At 36.7% G+C, this 17,931-nt stretch overlaps 1 pseudogene; it reads right to left on the bottom strand.

Moving 5' to 3' along the window:
• Window positions 1–4,311: 4,311 nt before the first annotated feature.
• Window positions 4,312–8,256, bottom strand: LOC116135858 (annotated as a pseudogene).
• Window positions 8,257–17,931: the final 9,675 nt, after the last annotated feature.

The raw sequence follows: 17,931 nt of genomic DNA, 5'->3' as shown, positions 1-17,931 counted from the left end.
TAGAGCCTCAAACCTATGATGAAACCATGGGCTCAAAAGAAAGGAACAAATTGAGGATTGCTATGGAAGCTGAGATGAAGTCTTTAGAGGTAAGCAAGACCTGGACCCTTGTACCAAAGCCAAAGGATTAAAAGGTAATACAATACAAATGGTTGTTCAAATTAAAAGAAGGTATTACTGCTAAAGACCTCCTTAGGTACAAGGCTAGATTAGTAGCCAAAGGTTTTATCCAAAGGGAGGGAATAGACTTCAATGAAGTCTTTTCCCAAGTAGTCAAATATAAAACCATAAGACTGATGCTGTCCATAGTAGCCCACTAGATTTGCAGCTTGAACAGTTGGATGTTACAACTGCTTTCCTACATGGAGACCTTGAGGAATAGATCTACATGAGTTAGCCAGTAGGTTTCATAGATCAAAAGGCACCAAACCATGTCTATTTATTGCTTAAGTCTTTATATGGCCTGAAATGAATCCCCCAGGCAATGGTGTAAAAGGTTTGATACCTTTATTGTGAGTATAGGGTTTACAAGGAGTAAAGACGATAACTATTTCTATTTTGCACTTAGGGATAGCCTGTCAATTTACTTACTCTTGTATGTAGATGACATGCTACTAATAAGTAAATCCAAGCTCCTAATATGTGAGTTAAAGAATAAACTCAGGCTGAATTTGAAATGAAAGACTAAGGGGATGCAAAGAAGATTTTAGGTATGCAAATTGATAGGAATAGGAATAAGTGTGAGCAAGAGTCCACCAATGTTCTTACTTGCATAAGTTAGTGGAAAATTTTGGAATGGTAGGTTCTAAACCTGTCTCAATGCCATTGGCCAGTCATTTTATATTGAGTAAAGCTCAATGCCATAAAACGGATGCATAATTAATTAGAATGGAGCTGGTAACATGTCGAACGCTCCAAATTACTAACCTAACTACTAAATTGCATATAGGATGAGCAAGGGTCGATACCACAGGGAATGATTTGATTAAATCCTATATTCTAACCAATAACCACAACGAAAACAACAGAAAGATAAAATAAAACAAGATCCTAAACAGTAAACATGACAACAAAATAATGAAAGGGGTTGTAGACAATGCAATATAAAGTGAAACGAATAAATCTCCAATGGTAGAAAATATCAGATTAAAAACAACTAGTTCTCGGTTCAAATTCCATCTAAACATGCATTGGACACGAACTAATCGTAACATCATTCTATCTCATTATTATGGAATTATTGACCCTAGGAAACAACAAGCTTTGTTACCTAAATTTTCCTTTAATTGTCCTTACTGAAATAAGCTCTTCAATTAGATCCTAACCCTTGAACAACCTAGAATAAGCTCTCTAGGTTTAATACAATGGCAGCCTTAAGAATTAGGAAAATAGATCAATCCAAGTAACAGTCATGCAAGATCAGATTATTTAACTTAGGTTATGTAATTCAAGGTGACAAACTAAAAAGTTGTCTGTAATCATCTATCATCATGTGTTACTCATTGAATAGAAACAGGACAATTACGTATCACAATTCCTAATTCTAACAGATAAAATTCTGATTAAACAATTTAGCAAGCCATTACTAAATCACCCAAACAAGAATCATAAACAATTAAAACAGAATAACATGAACAATTCCAATAAGAACAAGATTAAGAACAATGTTATTGAAGTTAAGTTATACCAGTGACATGAATTCAAGCTTCAAAATCCCCTTGAACTGCAAAAAAAAGATCAGCCGCACATCTTGACGTAGAAAGTAAAAAAACTAAAACCTAAGCTCTACTGTTGTTCTCTCCTCGTTTAACCTAACAACTCCTAAATAAATAATGTGTTTTTTTCCTTAATTCTGCCCCATGAAAAACGAAAATTACTTTCCTAGACCTTTCCTAAATGATAGACTTCCAAAACTGTCAAAATCTTATCAGATATGGAAAATAGAATCTGTAATCCAGCTTGCACCAGGATTCTCACAATGTAAGAGAACTTTTCTGGGCTTGGTCACTTTATAAAACTTGTAGTCCTGGATGTGTAGATGAATTTGGGCTTTTGAATTGCCTACTTTCGATATCTGAAACTCCAGTTAGGCCCATTCAAAGACTCAATACTCACCAGGAAATCCTTCCGCGAACAGGATTCCAGGTCCGGTTTTGCAACAACTAATGAGGGCCCAAACGAACTCGGATTCTCGCCCATAATACCTTTCTGGAAGGCTTGATTCATCTACTTTACTTTTTTTGAAGAACACTTTTGCAATCGAGAAATCTGACTCCCTGAAAAACCTGAAAAACGCAGCACTGGTCAGAATAACAAAAATCTGGAAGTTCCTAATCTTTTCTCAATTATTTCATAAAGTCTATCCAAATATGCCAAACTTACAAAATAAACTCTAATAAACTCAACTAGGCATAAAACATAACAAAAACATAATATGGAAGGAATAAAAAATTATATAAATTACACTCTTATCAAGAGCCTATACCCTATGCAAATGTGATTGGATCCTTGATGTATGCTATGATTAGTACTAGGCTAGATTTATTTTTTGTGATATCTATGCTTAGTAGGTTCATGTCTAATCTTGGTATGGAACACTAGACAACCTTGAAGTGGGTCCTTAAATATGTTAATGGTTCATTGAATATTGGATTGGAGTATTGTAAAAGGACTACTTCACTTGAGTTGATTGGTTTTGTAGATTCAGATTTTGTAGGTGATAGTGACACCAGGAAGTCAACTACAACATACTACTTCACCCTGGGTGGAAATTGTATCAGTTGGAAGTCACAACTGCAGCCCATAGTTGCACTATCATCGACCGAAGCTGAATAGATGGCTGTAGCTAACGTATTTAAAGAAGAAATATGGCTTAAAGGGATCCTATGTGAAGCAAATCTGACAGATCAGAAGCCAATCATATTTTCAGACAGTCAAAGTCCGATCCACTTGAGTGAAAATCCGATGTACCACGAATGAACCAAACATATAGATGTGCACTACCACTTTGTTAGGGACCTAGTCACTAGAGAAGAAATTGCACTAAGAAAGGTACCTATTGAAGATAATCCGGCTGACAAGGGCATGAAGACTGTCACCCCTGCCAAGTTCAAGCATTGCTTGAACTTGCTGTTTATAAAGTAAGTAAGGGTGACAAGAGTGACAAGAGCCATGAAGGATTCAAAATGAGCAAGCTGCACTATAACTATGGTTCAATCCATCAAGGTGGAGATTGTTATTGTGATGGCTTGAAGAGGTAACGTTTTATGATTAAATAAAGCAACGTCGTTTTGAGCAAATGGGGAGTTGATTTTGAGCATTGATTAACTGAAGATCCGATGGTTGGAATGAGTTCCTTGGTCAACCATATTAAAGCATACCAACAGAGTAGATTGAGAGCTACAACGTTTTATATCTCTCTCTTCTTCATCGAGCAAAATTGGGTTTGTAAAGGTTTACTAATATTGGGGATTGAATCTTGTAACTGATGATTGAGTGGCCAGTTTCAGGCCATTCGGGTGTATTAGTATACATAGATCATTAGGGATTCCAAGGATAGGGTCTCTAGGATGAGTTACAGATTTAGAGAAGGATTGTGGGGTTTGATATGCTATGTGTAATCTAAACTGAGTTCTTGGTAAATTTTAGTGCAGCAAGCTCGCTTGTTTCCCGAGCTCAACGTGGACGTAGCTTACTTGAACTGAGTAAGTGAACCACGGTAAATCTTGGCATCCTTGTGTGTGTGTGTGTGTGATCTGTTTGATTCTTTAATTTGCTGTTTGTTTTTGGTTTGTTTAAGGTGTGAAACATAACAAATTGGTATTGAAATTAATGGATGCTGTACTTGTAAATTAATGTTATATATCTACTGTTTTCATCGTATCCTGTGGTTCATGTCCCATAAGTAATCTAGCATCAACTTTAGCTTCAATATTTAGTATATCAAACTAAATTTGCTTTACCATAAATATTTATTTTTAAAATTACAGTTACAGGATGATTAGATAGAACATTTTTCAAAGGTAGAGCTTATTAACAACCAATTTATGTCTTCATAACAGGGTTTTTAGTGGTGTGGCTTTTTCTTTGGGCCATGCTTTATTGTTGCAATGTTGCGCCTTGATTCTCAGCCTGTTTACTTGGGGCTCTTGTTGTCTCATTGACTTGTATTGAGCATATTGTATGGAAAACTTTTGCTCTCTTACAAATTTGTTGCATTGTATCATGTTAAGGAAGATTTTTTATATGAAGAGAATATTTTCTAAAATGAAAAGTAAAAATTATAGAACAAATTGGTGGCAAGATAGATAAACCATCATAGATGAAACATTTATTTTGATTGTTGCCATAAAACTTAGGAATGCGCTCTAGTAGTCTAGTCCTTCAACAACCCCATTCGTACTAAGGGCTTTATTTCTTAACCTCCACATACATAATCGTCCATACAGACGTATTTTGTTTACAATCATACAATTAGGGCTTAGCTCAGTGTCTCTGCCTTTCCTCCCTCTCCCTCTGCCTCTCCCTCTTGCTTTGACTCTCTCGTTGTGAGCTTGACCTTGGAGCGAAAATTGTCATCTCAAATATACTCTTTTTCAATCTCCACGCAGCTTCCCTGGATATACCAAACGAGTTCTTGATTACATCCAATGGTAGCGCTCTAAACACTGAGACACGTCTAGCCAGCTGGCTGGTCTGGGTGAGTCCATTAGTCTTGAATGATACCTACTCGAATCTATCGCAGCTTGCTCTCTTCACCACTGCAAAGTTTTGTGGAACAACCACAAGCTGACCCTCACGAATTTCCTCATCGAATACAGATTGTCCATTCTCTAAGACAATTTGAATCCTGCCATTGCCCCTTGTGATGTACACTATGCTGTGAGCATTCATGTTCCAGTGAGGTGCCAGGATAGCATTATGAAAACATGCATGTATATACGTAAACTAAGCTAAAGTCTGATGGATCTCTGCAGAAATACAAAGCTAGGCTGGTGGCAAAGGGTTTTCAGCAAACTCCCGGGATGTATTACTTTGATACTTTTTCTCTAGTTGTAAAAGCAGCCACAATCATAATCATATTCTCTTTAGCAGTCCATCATAGTTGGTAAATCCAGCAGCTAGATGTTAATAATGCATTTCTGAATGGGGACTTAACGGAGCAAGTTTTTATGAGTCCTCTTGAGGGGTTTTCTGTATTAGCTCATCCACATCAACCACAGCAGGTTTGTAAGCTCTGTAAAACTTTATATGGTCTCAAACAAGCTTCTAGAGCTTGGTTTGATAAACTAAAACATGCTTTTTTGAGTTGGGGTTTTCATAATAGTTTATCGGATGTCAGTTTATTTTTTTATAAAAAGGAATCTACTGTGATGTATTTGTTAGTGTATGTCGATGATATATTAGTCACAGGCAATGACTCTTCACTCATATCCAAAGTAGTTCAAGACTTGAATAATCAGTTTACATTGAAAGTCTTGGGAGCAGTCTATTATTTTTTGGGTTTCGAATTTCAAAGAAATGATTTAGGGTTGTTACTTACACAGGCAAAGTATGCCCAAGAACTCTTTGAAAAAGCTAGAATGGCAGATTGTAATCTGTGTACTACACCCATCGCAATTGGCACTAAGCTTGGAAGAGAAGAGGAGACTTATTTGAAGAACCAACTCTCTATCGAAGTATCATTGGTGGCCTACAATATTTGACCCTCTCTAGAAATGACTTAGCTTTTGCAGTGATTAAACTAAGTTAGTTTTCACAGTTTCCAACTAGTGTACATTGGACAGATTGCAAGAGAGTTTTGCAGTATATCAAAGGTACTAGTCATTTTGGCCTTCTATTTGGTAAACATGATCATTTACGTCTTGAAGCTTATGCTGATGCCGATTGGGCAAGTGATGTGAATGATCGGAGATCCACAAGTGGGTATGCAATTTTTCTTGCAAATAATCTCATCCAATGGAGTTCCAAGAAACAAAAAGTGGTGTCCTTGTCATCGACTGAAGCTGAATATCGCTCACTAAGTCAAACAGCCACTGAAATTGTTTGGGTACAGCATCTGTTCAAAGAATTAGGTCTTGAAATTAAACACATTCCTATAATATGGTGTGATAACACAAGTGCAAGGGCGTTATCTTCTAATCCTATATTTCATGCTCACACCAAACATATGAAGATTGATGTACACTATGAGGGAGAGTTGGTAGCAGGAAAGAATTTGGCTGTTCAATATGTTGCTTCCGAATACCAAAAAGCTGATATTTTAACCAAACCATTGTCAGGTTCTCGGTTTACAATGTTGAGGGATAAGTTGAATGTAACCTCTATACTTCCCTAACCAATGCAGAAGTGTGCTGGCTGTAATGATTGATTTTCTGATGTTAGCCAATGGATAAGTATTCTGATTATGCAGAAATATGCTGAGGTTTTAGTTCTGAGTTTTAATTCTGAAGTATGCTGATTATGCAGAAATGTGCATATGCAGATGTGGGCTGATTATGCAGAAGTGAATTAGCAGAAATGTGCAAATGCAGATATGGACTGATTATGCAGAAGTATGTGCAGAAGTGTGTCAATGCAGAATATATGCAGAAGTGTGCAAATGCAGAAGTATGTGCAGAAGTGTGTAAATACAGAATATGTGCAGAAGTATGAGTTTTTATTTCTTTAGCTTTAGCTTTAGCCGATGCAGTGTGTGTGTGTTTTGTTTTTTTTTTCTTTATGATGTTAGATGTTTGAACATGTTGAGATGAGATCAGTACTTAATCACAATGAAGTAGGCTGAGTTTATGGGAGAATGTTTGTATAAGAAGAGAGTTGAAGAAGTTTCAAACAGATGGAAGAAGGTTTAGTTTATGGGGGAATGTTAGTATAATAAGAGAGTTGGAGGATACCAAACGGTGTAGTTTTCAGCTCACATATTGTAAACCTCAAAACGACATAGTTTTGAGCTTTGTCACTTTACTCTTATGTATAAAAGAGCTCATCCTACCCTGTGAAGTACTCCTTTCTTAGCACTAAGTTGCAGTAATCTAAGGATGGGAAGGTTTAAGGCATTGACGCTAGAGACGCGTCCACCACGTGGGTTATAGACATCAGCGCGTGATGGGTCATTGATGTTGTATGTCAGCGTCATTGTGCAGAAGGTTTCCTCTAAACCATTTCTCTGTCTTCGCTCTCTTTCTTCTTCGTATTCTTGTTCTTGTTCTTGTTCTTGTCTGTGTGGTGTTAGTACCTCAAGGTCCTCCTGAACTCTGACACTAATGCCTCTCTGCCTCTTCTCTTTCTGCAGTCTTCTGGCTAGCTGAGTGTCTATGTTGAAAGATTGTGCAAGTATCTCCTCGTCGAAGGCGCTCAAGATATTGTTGCTTTGCTTCTCCTGCTGCTTTGGCTTTGGCTTCGGCTTCGGCTCCAGCTCTGACCACCACCTTGACTTTCTTGTTGTAGGCTTCCACCCAGGACGAATTTCTACAAAAAGAATAATTTACTGAATTATAGACAATATTGCTATATATACTAAGTAAATTCATTGAATTAATGTTACTTTTGTTACCCTAAGGTACTGGTCGAGCTGGTTCTCGGAATTGCCAACGTCTGCAAGTGCGACCAAAACAAGCTTGGACTGGCCATTGTTATAAATCTAGTGAGCTACTCCTGCAGGCAATGCAATGACATCACCCTCCCGGATATGCCTGAACTTTTGGTGCTGTTCTCCTGATTGCTGACTCCTTTCTGATCTTGAGTGCTGTGACCGTGACCGTGACTGTGATTCTTCTTGGAATGTCTCAGGACAACCTGGGAATACAGCTCCATGAATGCCACTACCTGAATTGACCATTATAAAAATGTTATTGTCATATGTTAGGATAATATCAAAATGTAATTACAGATGTATATCACATCTTAATGTTAGAAAAAATAAGCATTGAATTTGCCTTGAACAACGTAGACTAGCTCAGGAGCATTGTTGTATGAAGGGACTAAGAGGCCTCTGCTCTGGATAGTGTGGCGAAACACAGCGACATTAGCGCATTGTAGTTGTTCCTCATTCTGGTCCCAGAACCCGGTAACACCAGCCTCAGATTCAATCCTCCTCTTGGGCTCAAGAGCATTGAGGTTCTGGATTTGGCATTGAGTCTGGAAGCGTTGCTGCTGTTGCCGTTGCTGTGAATTTACAACCTGTTCTATCTGAGCGAAACTGCAATGAAATAGAAGAAGAAAGCCAAGACTAAAAGAGAGCAAAGAAGAGTAACCCCATGATTAGCTGGGTAGAGAGAATAGAACTAGAGATTGTTGTGAAGAAGATGATTACAGAGAGTGTTATTTATTGGTGAAAAAGTTAGTAGATGGTTAAGGAATTGGCGAATGGTTATGTTGAAGTATTTTTGGTTTTTATGCATGCAAAAGTATCATTAAGTCCTAGCTCGTTAAGACATAATAGATGCTTCAGGAGTACGTGGTGGTGTTGAACTCAGAATATTTCATGCAATAGGGAATGTTCTTTCGAATGAATTTAGATAGACTTCGAGCCTCTGGGGGCAATGGAACATCTTCGAATAATAATAGAGATCGCTCGATATGACGTGTTACATTTTTTCCTGATCTTGTCTCTATTTTTTTTTTTTTTAATGGAGTGTAGGGTTAGTTTGTACGTATCTTACCTAATCTTTGAAGTCTATTGAATACTTTATAAGCTCAAAAGACTAGATAAACCAGAATGTTATTGTAATAAGAATCCAAGAACTCAAGAGAAAGAAGCAAACCTCTTTGACCCCATGCCAAACCCTTGGGGTTATCTTGCCTCTATTTACATGTTGCAGTAACTTGAAAATTAGTTTTTAAGGTAACTTTTAAACTAGTAATGTTATGTATAAAATATAAAATTTTAAATAGTAATATAAAGTTTCTTGTATAAATTAATATGAAAATAATTAGATGACTTTAAATAAAAAAATTGATTAAGAAATTATTCTTATATTATTTCTTTTTACTTATTCAATAATAATACATTGTTTTTATACATATGTAATCATCCACTTATTTTGTATTATACAAACTTTTATATCTTTTAATATTATTCATTTTAGATAGAGATCATACAATGCACGAAGCTAATAAAATTTTGCTCTGTTGGCAATTATTTATAATTTATTTATCCCCTTGATAATTAGGAGAATAGGTTTGATGAGAGAAAAAAAGTTTTTATACATATATTGGGTGCCTTCACATAAAAATCTCATGTATGGCAGTCTCTTTTCGATTTAACTAAAGTTACGGGATGAGTGCTTTGCAACTTGCAGAAATATTAGAGGTTCGAAATATCAAATGTAAAACCTTGATTATGATTGTTATCGAATTAATAGAATCAATGAGAAAATGTTTATGAAATTAAAGTGGGCATTGTATTTCGCCTATTTTCTTCTGTTCAACATTTTTTGTCCATATTTGATGTTGATGCAAGTATTTACATCAACCAGAGATATGTGATTGACACTGTTAGAATCACATAGAATGTGTGCATAACACGAATGTGTCAACAATGACAGTGAATGTGCAATAATTAACATAAAATACTGAAGAACAAAAGGGTGAAAAGGAATTGAAAGAAAAGACGAAATTCTAGAATACTTTGGAGAGAATTTTTATTATTGAACTTAATTGAATGAGTTTACACGATTGGAAATTTATATACAAAGCTGGAGAGACTGAGTGAGCTAAGAGCTGGAAGACACAATTATTGAGTACACAAAAACGACATCGTTCTTTGTGAGAGAAATAGGAGAAATTACAGATTGGTCCCTCAATTTTTGATTATTGCTCTTTTCAGCTTCTTACCAACACTCCCCTTAAACTAAACTGCAGTTGTTTAGCTACAAAGTTCTTCCTTATATCTGTGGCCAATATGCTCTTATAGATTGGACTACTCTAAGCCAACTTGTCTATAAACCAAGCTGTATTAATGAAAGATAACTTGATCTGAGCTGGAATTCAGTACTAGCTAAATCAATGGAAAGACAACTAAAACTGAACTGCAATTGCAATACTAAAGCAAATAACTAAATTACGATTATGAGCTTCACTCCTAAACCAACTGAACCAACCGAATTTGAACTGCAAGCTAAACCAAACAACTGAATTCAGCAAACTAAAACTGATCTGCATCTGAATAGTGAACTACATCACTCTACATAACACTACTCTCTATAGCACTCCTCTGCACAACAATTGAACTCAGCCAACTAAAATTGAATCTTCATCTGAATAGTGAACTACATCACTCTACATAACACTACTCTGCATAACACTCCTCTACATAACAACTGAACTTAGCCAATTGAAATTGAATCAACATCTGAATAGTGAACCACATCACTTTGCATAACACTACTCTATATAACACTCCTTTGCATGACAACTGAACACAGCCAACTGAAATTGAATCTGCATCTACATAACACTACTCTATATAACACTCCCCTGCATAACAACTGAACACAGCCAACTGAAACTAAATCTACATATGAATAACACAGCCACCTAAATGCACTTGAATACCTAAATATAGCAAACTAAGTCTTCATTTTAATAGTGATCTACATCACTCTGTGTAACACTACTTTTCATAACACTCCTCTGCAGAACTCCTTCATTGAAAGATATCAATTCTGCACAATACCAGAAAAATACATGACAAGTGCAATTGTAAAACCAACACAGATTCTGGAAGAAATAGCAACTGCATCATGATAGGTTAAAAAGCTATGTTAAGTGGCCTTAACTTCAGTAACAGTGAGTTTTTATTTGAGTTCTTGAAATTGAGAAATAGAGAGAGCCTTGGTCAGTATATCCACAATTTGCAGCATGGAGGGGACATACTGTACAGTAAGCTTTTTGGCCAACACCTGATCCGTTATGTAGTGTGTGTCAATCTCAATATGTTTGGAGCACACATAAAAAACTAGATTAGCTGTTAATGCTCTAGCACTAATATTATCACACCAAATAATAGGAGAAGAGCTTAATTCCATACCCAATTCAGATAACAAACTTTCTAGCCAGGCCAATTCAGTGGCTATTTGAGCTAATATTCTATATTCAGCCTCTGTCAATGAAAGGGCAACTACCTTTTGTTTTCTAAAACTCCATTGAATTAAGTTGGAACCTAGATAGATGCAATAGCCACTTGTGGATCTCCTATCATCTAGATTACTACCCCAATCAGCATCAGCATAGCTTTCAACACACAAAGAGGCTACTGGCTTGAAGAGGAGAACATGAAATTGAGTCCCACATACATGCTTGCCACTAACGCTCAGTTAGAGCTTGAAGAAATTGGCTCAATTTGTTCATAGTAAAGCTGATGTCTAGCCTTGTTAATGTCAAATATTGGAGAGCCCCAATGGTGCTTCGATAAAGGCTAGGATCCTGAAACAACTCACTGTTTGAGGTAAAGAGTTTAGCGCCAGTAGTCATAGAGGTATGGCAAGAATGTGCATCCTGTAATTTGGTTTTGATAAGGAATCTGATATGTACTTTGTCTACTTTAGATGAAGACCTTCATCAGTTTGGGTGGCTTCTAAACTAAGAAAATATATGACAGACCCCAAAGTTTTCAAGGCAAATTGGTTGTTTAAGTCTTGAACCAACTAAAGTATAGCAGAATTGCTTGAACCAGGGAGTAATATGTCATCTACATAGATGAGTACATAAAACACTTGATAAGAATCTTTTAGAATAAAGAGACTTGAATCCGAAACTGAATTACATAATCCTTTATCAAGTAATGCTTGCTTGAGTTTATCAAACCAAGCTCGTGGTGCTTGCTTGAGTCCATAGAGTGCCTTATTGAGTTTACAAACATGAGAAGGATATTCAAAACTTTCAAATCCTTTAGGCTGCCTCAGATAAACTGTTTCACTTAAAGTGTCATTCAAGAAGGCATTGTTAATATCTATTTGCTGTATATCCCATCCATAGGTGACAGTGTAATATCTGCTTTCTAATCAAGTACTCATAAAATATACATAATGAAATTACATATAAGATAGTAAAAGAGTTGGGCCCAAATTTTTCTTTTATTAAACATATACATTCTTTATACAAAGTTTGGATTATGTACAAAAGTTATCAAAAACATGATGGACAGTGTAACCATTTCTCCTCGCGTGCCGACGCCCATCTGACCGCGTTCTCACCTAGATCCTGCAACCACAAAGGAAACAACGGGGCGAGCACAAAATAATGCTCAGTAAGTAAATCCTCTACTCGATTGTCCCCGTAATTCTTTCTCTTAATTCTTTCCTTACACTTTTTCTCATTTCATTTATTTTCTCTTTCACACAGCACCAGCCCACTCTTCGTGATTTTCGAGTGGAGATCACAAAGCACCAACCCGCTTTTCGTAACTATTGGATGGAGATCACAAAGCACCAACCCATTTTCATCACTATTGGGTGGAGATCACAAAGCACCAACCCGTTTTTCATATTTTCTCATTCTTTCTACTGTTAGAGTAGTTCATACACATAGTTCTCTACTCTTTTTCAAGCCACTTCTCAATGCACAATTAATCTTCTCCACTAATGCACTCATGAAATGCCAACATGCAATGTTGCAAGAATTAAGGTTTACTACTCGTGATTCTCTTAGGCATTTCATCAAACAACTAGTGTGAATGCATAAACTCTACTTTATCTATGGTTCCATCCCTCTCTTGAACCATCCAAAATGGGAGGAAACTCCCTCACATAACTATAATTCTAGTCATAAAAGAATACTCCCAAAGAAAATACTCAATCTCCTCCAACTTCATTTCAAACTACATCCTCTCATCACTGCATATTCATCACATATTAACACTTCTCATCAATGAAGTGTATTCAACAACCATACAACAAATACTCATCTCAACCCAATTTCTCAATAGCATAACATACACATGCATATATAAATCTCTACTTAATCTCTACTAAAAAGATTTCTCAATTTCAACTTGGGATGGATTTACTTACCTTGCAATGGAGAGATCACACTTGCAATTTCGCTTCCTTTAAAATGCTCGTCTCTTTTCTACAACTTTACACAATAAAACCATAAGCCTTCAATGTACAAATATATGCAAAACTTCACATCTAAAGCAAGAATCCTTACCTTAGGATGCCTAAGATTGATTCTCTACCAAGATCCAACTAAAAACCCTAAAAAATCCTTGAAAGCTTGAAGGAAAAGTTGAGAGGAAATGGAGAATGAAAGAGGCGGTGGAAGATGAAGAATGAAGGGTTTACTAAGCTTAACCCTTTTTGAGCTAAAATTATCTTCATTCATTCCCATATTGCCCTTGCTCTTCCTTGGAAATTTCATCCTTGTCCTTTAAATCATTACAATCTCACCCCCACTCTAACATATTCTCCATAAAATTCTCTTACATTTTACTCTCTACTTTTCCTGCTAATTAAGGGTAGAAAAGTCATTTGACCCATATGGAGAATTCTCTAGAAACCTCAAGAAACTTTTCTGTTGTCCCGTCGCCACGGCGAAGAAAGTTTCGTCGCCCCGACGAAAAATTACAGAGCTGACACCGCAAGTACAAAGCCAATGTCGCCGCGGCGAAGACTCTTCTTCGCCCTGGCGACGACCGAAACTCACACTTCGCCAAAACTCAACCAAAATCAGGGCAAACACTCAACCAAACCAACTAAGGGCCAACCAACTGAAAATAATGACATACAAGCTCAAATAAGAACAAAGCAAAAAACATTCAAACATACAACAGAATTTACTACATACCTCAAGTGGGGCGTTACAGACACCTAGGGTGAAAATAATTCTGATTGTACAAGGCTTAATAACGGGGTTAAATGTCTCAAAATAATCTACCTCGGGGTTTATTGAAAACCTTTTGCAACCAGCCTGGCCTTATATTTTTGGAGAGTTCCATCAGCATGAAATTTTGTTCTAAAAACCCATTTGTTACCCACCACATTCATATCAGCTTCCTTTGGAACAAGAGTCCAAGTACCATTCTTTATGAAGGCATTGAATTCGTCTTGCATTGCACTCTTCCATTCAACATTTGCAACACTTTAGAGACTAAATTAGGTTCATGATAGATAGGTTTGGAAATAGTTAAAGTAGTTGTGGTTGTAGAAGCAACAACTTTAGATTTGGTTGTCATTGGGTGAATGCTGGTGGTTGTGGTTGTGGTTGAATGTAGCTGATTATTTGTGTTGGTGGCTGATGTGGAAAGTAAACTGAAATTGGGTGGTTTGGAGAATTGTGAAGATGTTAAATCAACAACAAGTGGGCAAGTAGGCAATTGCTCTTTCATGTGATGGTGAGATGGCAGTTCTGATGGCTTGAGGGAAGTTGTGGCTGAGGAAACTAGGTGGTAGCAAGTGAGATCTATTTCAAGGGGACACAATGATGTATTTTGGAGCTGGTTGTAAGGAAGGGAAAGAAGTATGAATGGTTGTTAGGAAGGGCTGTGTTTGTGAACTAGTATGTGAAATAGTAGGAGGATTTTCAAGAGTGTTAAAGGTGTTGTGGGAATTGGTTTCAGAATTTTGATGGGAAGGATTAGTAATGTGTAGGTCAAGGTTGGACAGGTGATTATTGGTAGGATGAGTTTGATACTGCACTGTAGAAATTGAAGGAGAATCACCTGTAGAACAAGTTTTGCTCGAATAGATTTCCTTACTAGCAAAATCAGTTGTTGGTGGCATAACATTATAAGGAAAACTAGACACTAAAGAGTTATGATCTGTAGAGGTGAACATATTAGAAGGTACCGATGACTGATTTGCAGAATCAGGATAAAGACAAGACTCTTTAGAGAAAGGAAACTCTAACTCATTAAATTGAACATTAGGAGTGATAAATATATTTCCTTCAAAACTGAAACATTTATAACCTTTATGAATCAGGCTATATCCAACAAAGACGCATTTGGAAGAGTGAAAACTAAACTTATATTTGTTGTAATCCCTTAAATAAGGGAAACATGTGCACCCACAGACTTTCAGAGAAGAGTAGACTGGCGTTCTATTAAATAAGACTTGGTAAGGTGAGACAAAGTTCAGGACAGAGGTAGACATTCTGTTTATAAGAAAGATAGATGTGTCAAATTCAAGCCACCAAAAATGCAAGAGCATGGATGCATGAACTAATAGTGTAAGACTAGTTTCTATAATGTGTCTATGTTCTCTTTCGCCCCTCCTATTTTGTAGGTGGACATATGCACATGAGTGCCTAAATTGTATCCTTGCAGTTGCAAGATAGGAAATCAATCCCTTATATTCTACCCCTTGGTCAAATTGTAAACATAGGAGTTTACAATTGAATTGTCGTTCAACAAGATGGTGAAACTTAATGAACACAGATTGAACCTCTGCCTTGGTTCGCAAGGGAAACATCTAAGTGTATCGGCTATAATCATCTATAAAGTGAATATAATATCTATAAGCTTCTAGAGAGATAGTTGGGCTTGGTTGCCAAATATCACTGTGAACAAGTTCTAATCGTTTGGTTGCTCTAGATTGTGATATAGGAAAGTGATTCTTGTGAAGTTTGCCTAACTTACAGGCATCACAAAAAGGTTAAGAGGATAGTGATTCTGTTGAAACTGATTAAGTAGTACTTTTATGCAGATGAGTCAAAATTCTCTAAAGGGCATCAATATGAGGATGGCCTAATCTATTGTGCCAAAGAGATATCTTGTTCTCTTTGTTATTGCTAATATGAAGTGCAAATGGTGGATTGTTTTCATGATGATGACAGTTTGTACAATCATTGATTGATTGATAATGACGCAACCATGTTTTGTTGGTGGTGACATGTGATTCACAGCAAGAAGTATTAGACAATATTATGAACATGTTTATGAGATAGTAATGAGGTAGTTTTATTAGGTTGAAAGGAAGTACATAGGTTCAGGTCAGATGAGCCTGAAGTACAATTATTTTGATCAGGTTGAATAACCTGTTTGTTAGAGCAACTAAGTTGACCCAAAGGATTAATCTGCTCAGGTTGAACAACCTGCTTATTAGTACAACTGAACTGACTAGAATTAGTTTCAAACAACTCTAAAGGCTTGTGATCTAAAGTGACAGCAAAGGATTGAGACAAACTAGATTGATTGTGCACATCAACTGAACATGATGGTAGAGTAGGAGGGATGTGCAATTGATATAAACCATCTTTAAGTCCTCCCTTGAGCAACACTGTTCTGGTAGCTTTGTCCTTAATAGTGCAAGAATCAGAGTCAAACTCAACAACAACCTTATTATCTATAGTTAGTTTGGAAATGCCGAGTAAGTTTTTTGTAATTTTAGGCACACAAAGAACATCTTTCAGGTGAACACATTTTGATTGTAAAGAACTAGGTAACAACGTAAGACCAATATGAGATATGGAAAGAGACTCAGCATTGCCCACTTGCAATTGTTCATTACCTTCATAACTCATGTTGGCTGTTAATTATGTGGATCAAATGTGACATGATCAGTGGCTTCTGAATCCATGTACCAAGCTGGATCAAGAGGTGTGGTTGAAGTGATGTGTGATACTTGCATATGAGGAAGAGATGCAGTTATTGAATGAGAGGCAAGATAAACCTGATTAGGAGAGTGCAATTGTTGACTAGGAACTCTGAATCCTTGCTGCTTAGGAGGAAAGATTGAATGATGTTGCTGAGCAGGAAGCTGCTGAATTGGTTGCTGTATGACAGTATTCCCATCTCGGTGAGGACATGGGCCAAAATAGTTGGTAGATGGATAAAGTTGCTACTAACTACCACTAGATACTCCAATGTTCTGATGGCCAACAATGAAGAAGCTAGGATTCTATCCATTAGAGTTGTTACTACCATGACCCATACCGATCATGCTTTGTTGACCAGTACCAACCATATTTTGGTGACTGGTGTTAGCAAAACCAGAATTAAACATACCAGGACTAGTATCAACAATAGAAGGAGATCCAGAGAACTGAGGTGGTGCTCCATTGTAGTTAGCATTGTACCAATGGTAGCATTGAGGTGTCGTGTGTCCAATCTTGCAACATAATTGACAAATCGGTTTGCCTCCACCATTATTTCTGCCTCGACCTCTAACATTTCCAACAAACTAGGAGGTCGATAGGGAGAAAAGGTAGAGTTGAATGCACCAGGTTGATTTCCATAATCAAAGGGACAATATAGAACATTTTGGGAAGCTGATGAGTGGTAAATCTATGGTGATACTAGTAATGAGTTCTGTAGGGATGACAATTGATTAAAAGGACCAAGAGCTTCCTTAGATGCACCAGTAGGACCATATGGCAACAATATAGAATTAGGGAACACATATCTGTTATTAACACAACTAAGAGTAGCAACGTTGACTGAGTTATGAGGAAAGTCAATAAAGTTGAACTTCTCAAGCCTCAATTCATATTTTTGCAATAAGAGTTGTGCCTCCTGTAGTGAAATGGAATAAAACTTTGATTCAATTCTGGAAGTCAGGTTTACAAGTACTGTATCAAATTCTGGTCCCAATCTATCTAAAACGTATTGGAGCAAATCTTCATCTGAAATGACTTGACCACTTGCTGACAGACTCTGAGCAATTGCCTTCATCTTTTTAACATACGCATTCACATTCATATTACCTTTTTGAGTATTTTGTAGAAGGTTATTCAAATGTAAGGCTTTGGCCTTAGAGTCACTTAAAAATTCATTTTCAAGGGTAAACCAAATATTGGTAGCAAATCTACACTTGGACACATTACTAAACATACACTCAAAAATTGATGCTAAAAGCCATGTGACAAGAAACTTATCTGTCTTTTTCCAGGCTACATAACCCGGATTAATTCTTTCTTTTCCTAAGGTTTCTTTAGTTCCATCTTCACCTAATTCATTCTCAAGATTACTATCTGAAGAAATAAGAGGTTCAA

This window comes from Pistacia vera, unplaced genomic scaffold (genome assembly GCF_008641045.1).
Source record: "Pistacia vera cultivar Batoury unplaced genomic scaffold, PisVer_v2 Contig304, whole genome shotgun sequence".
Taxonomy (NCBI): domain Eukaryota; kingdom Viridiplantae; phylum Streptophyta; class Magnoliopsida; order Sapindales; family Anacardiaceae; genus Pistacia; species Pistacia vera.
Note: the sequence above shows the minus strand (reverse complement) of the source record. Positions and strands in the feature narration are given on the sequence as shown.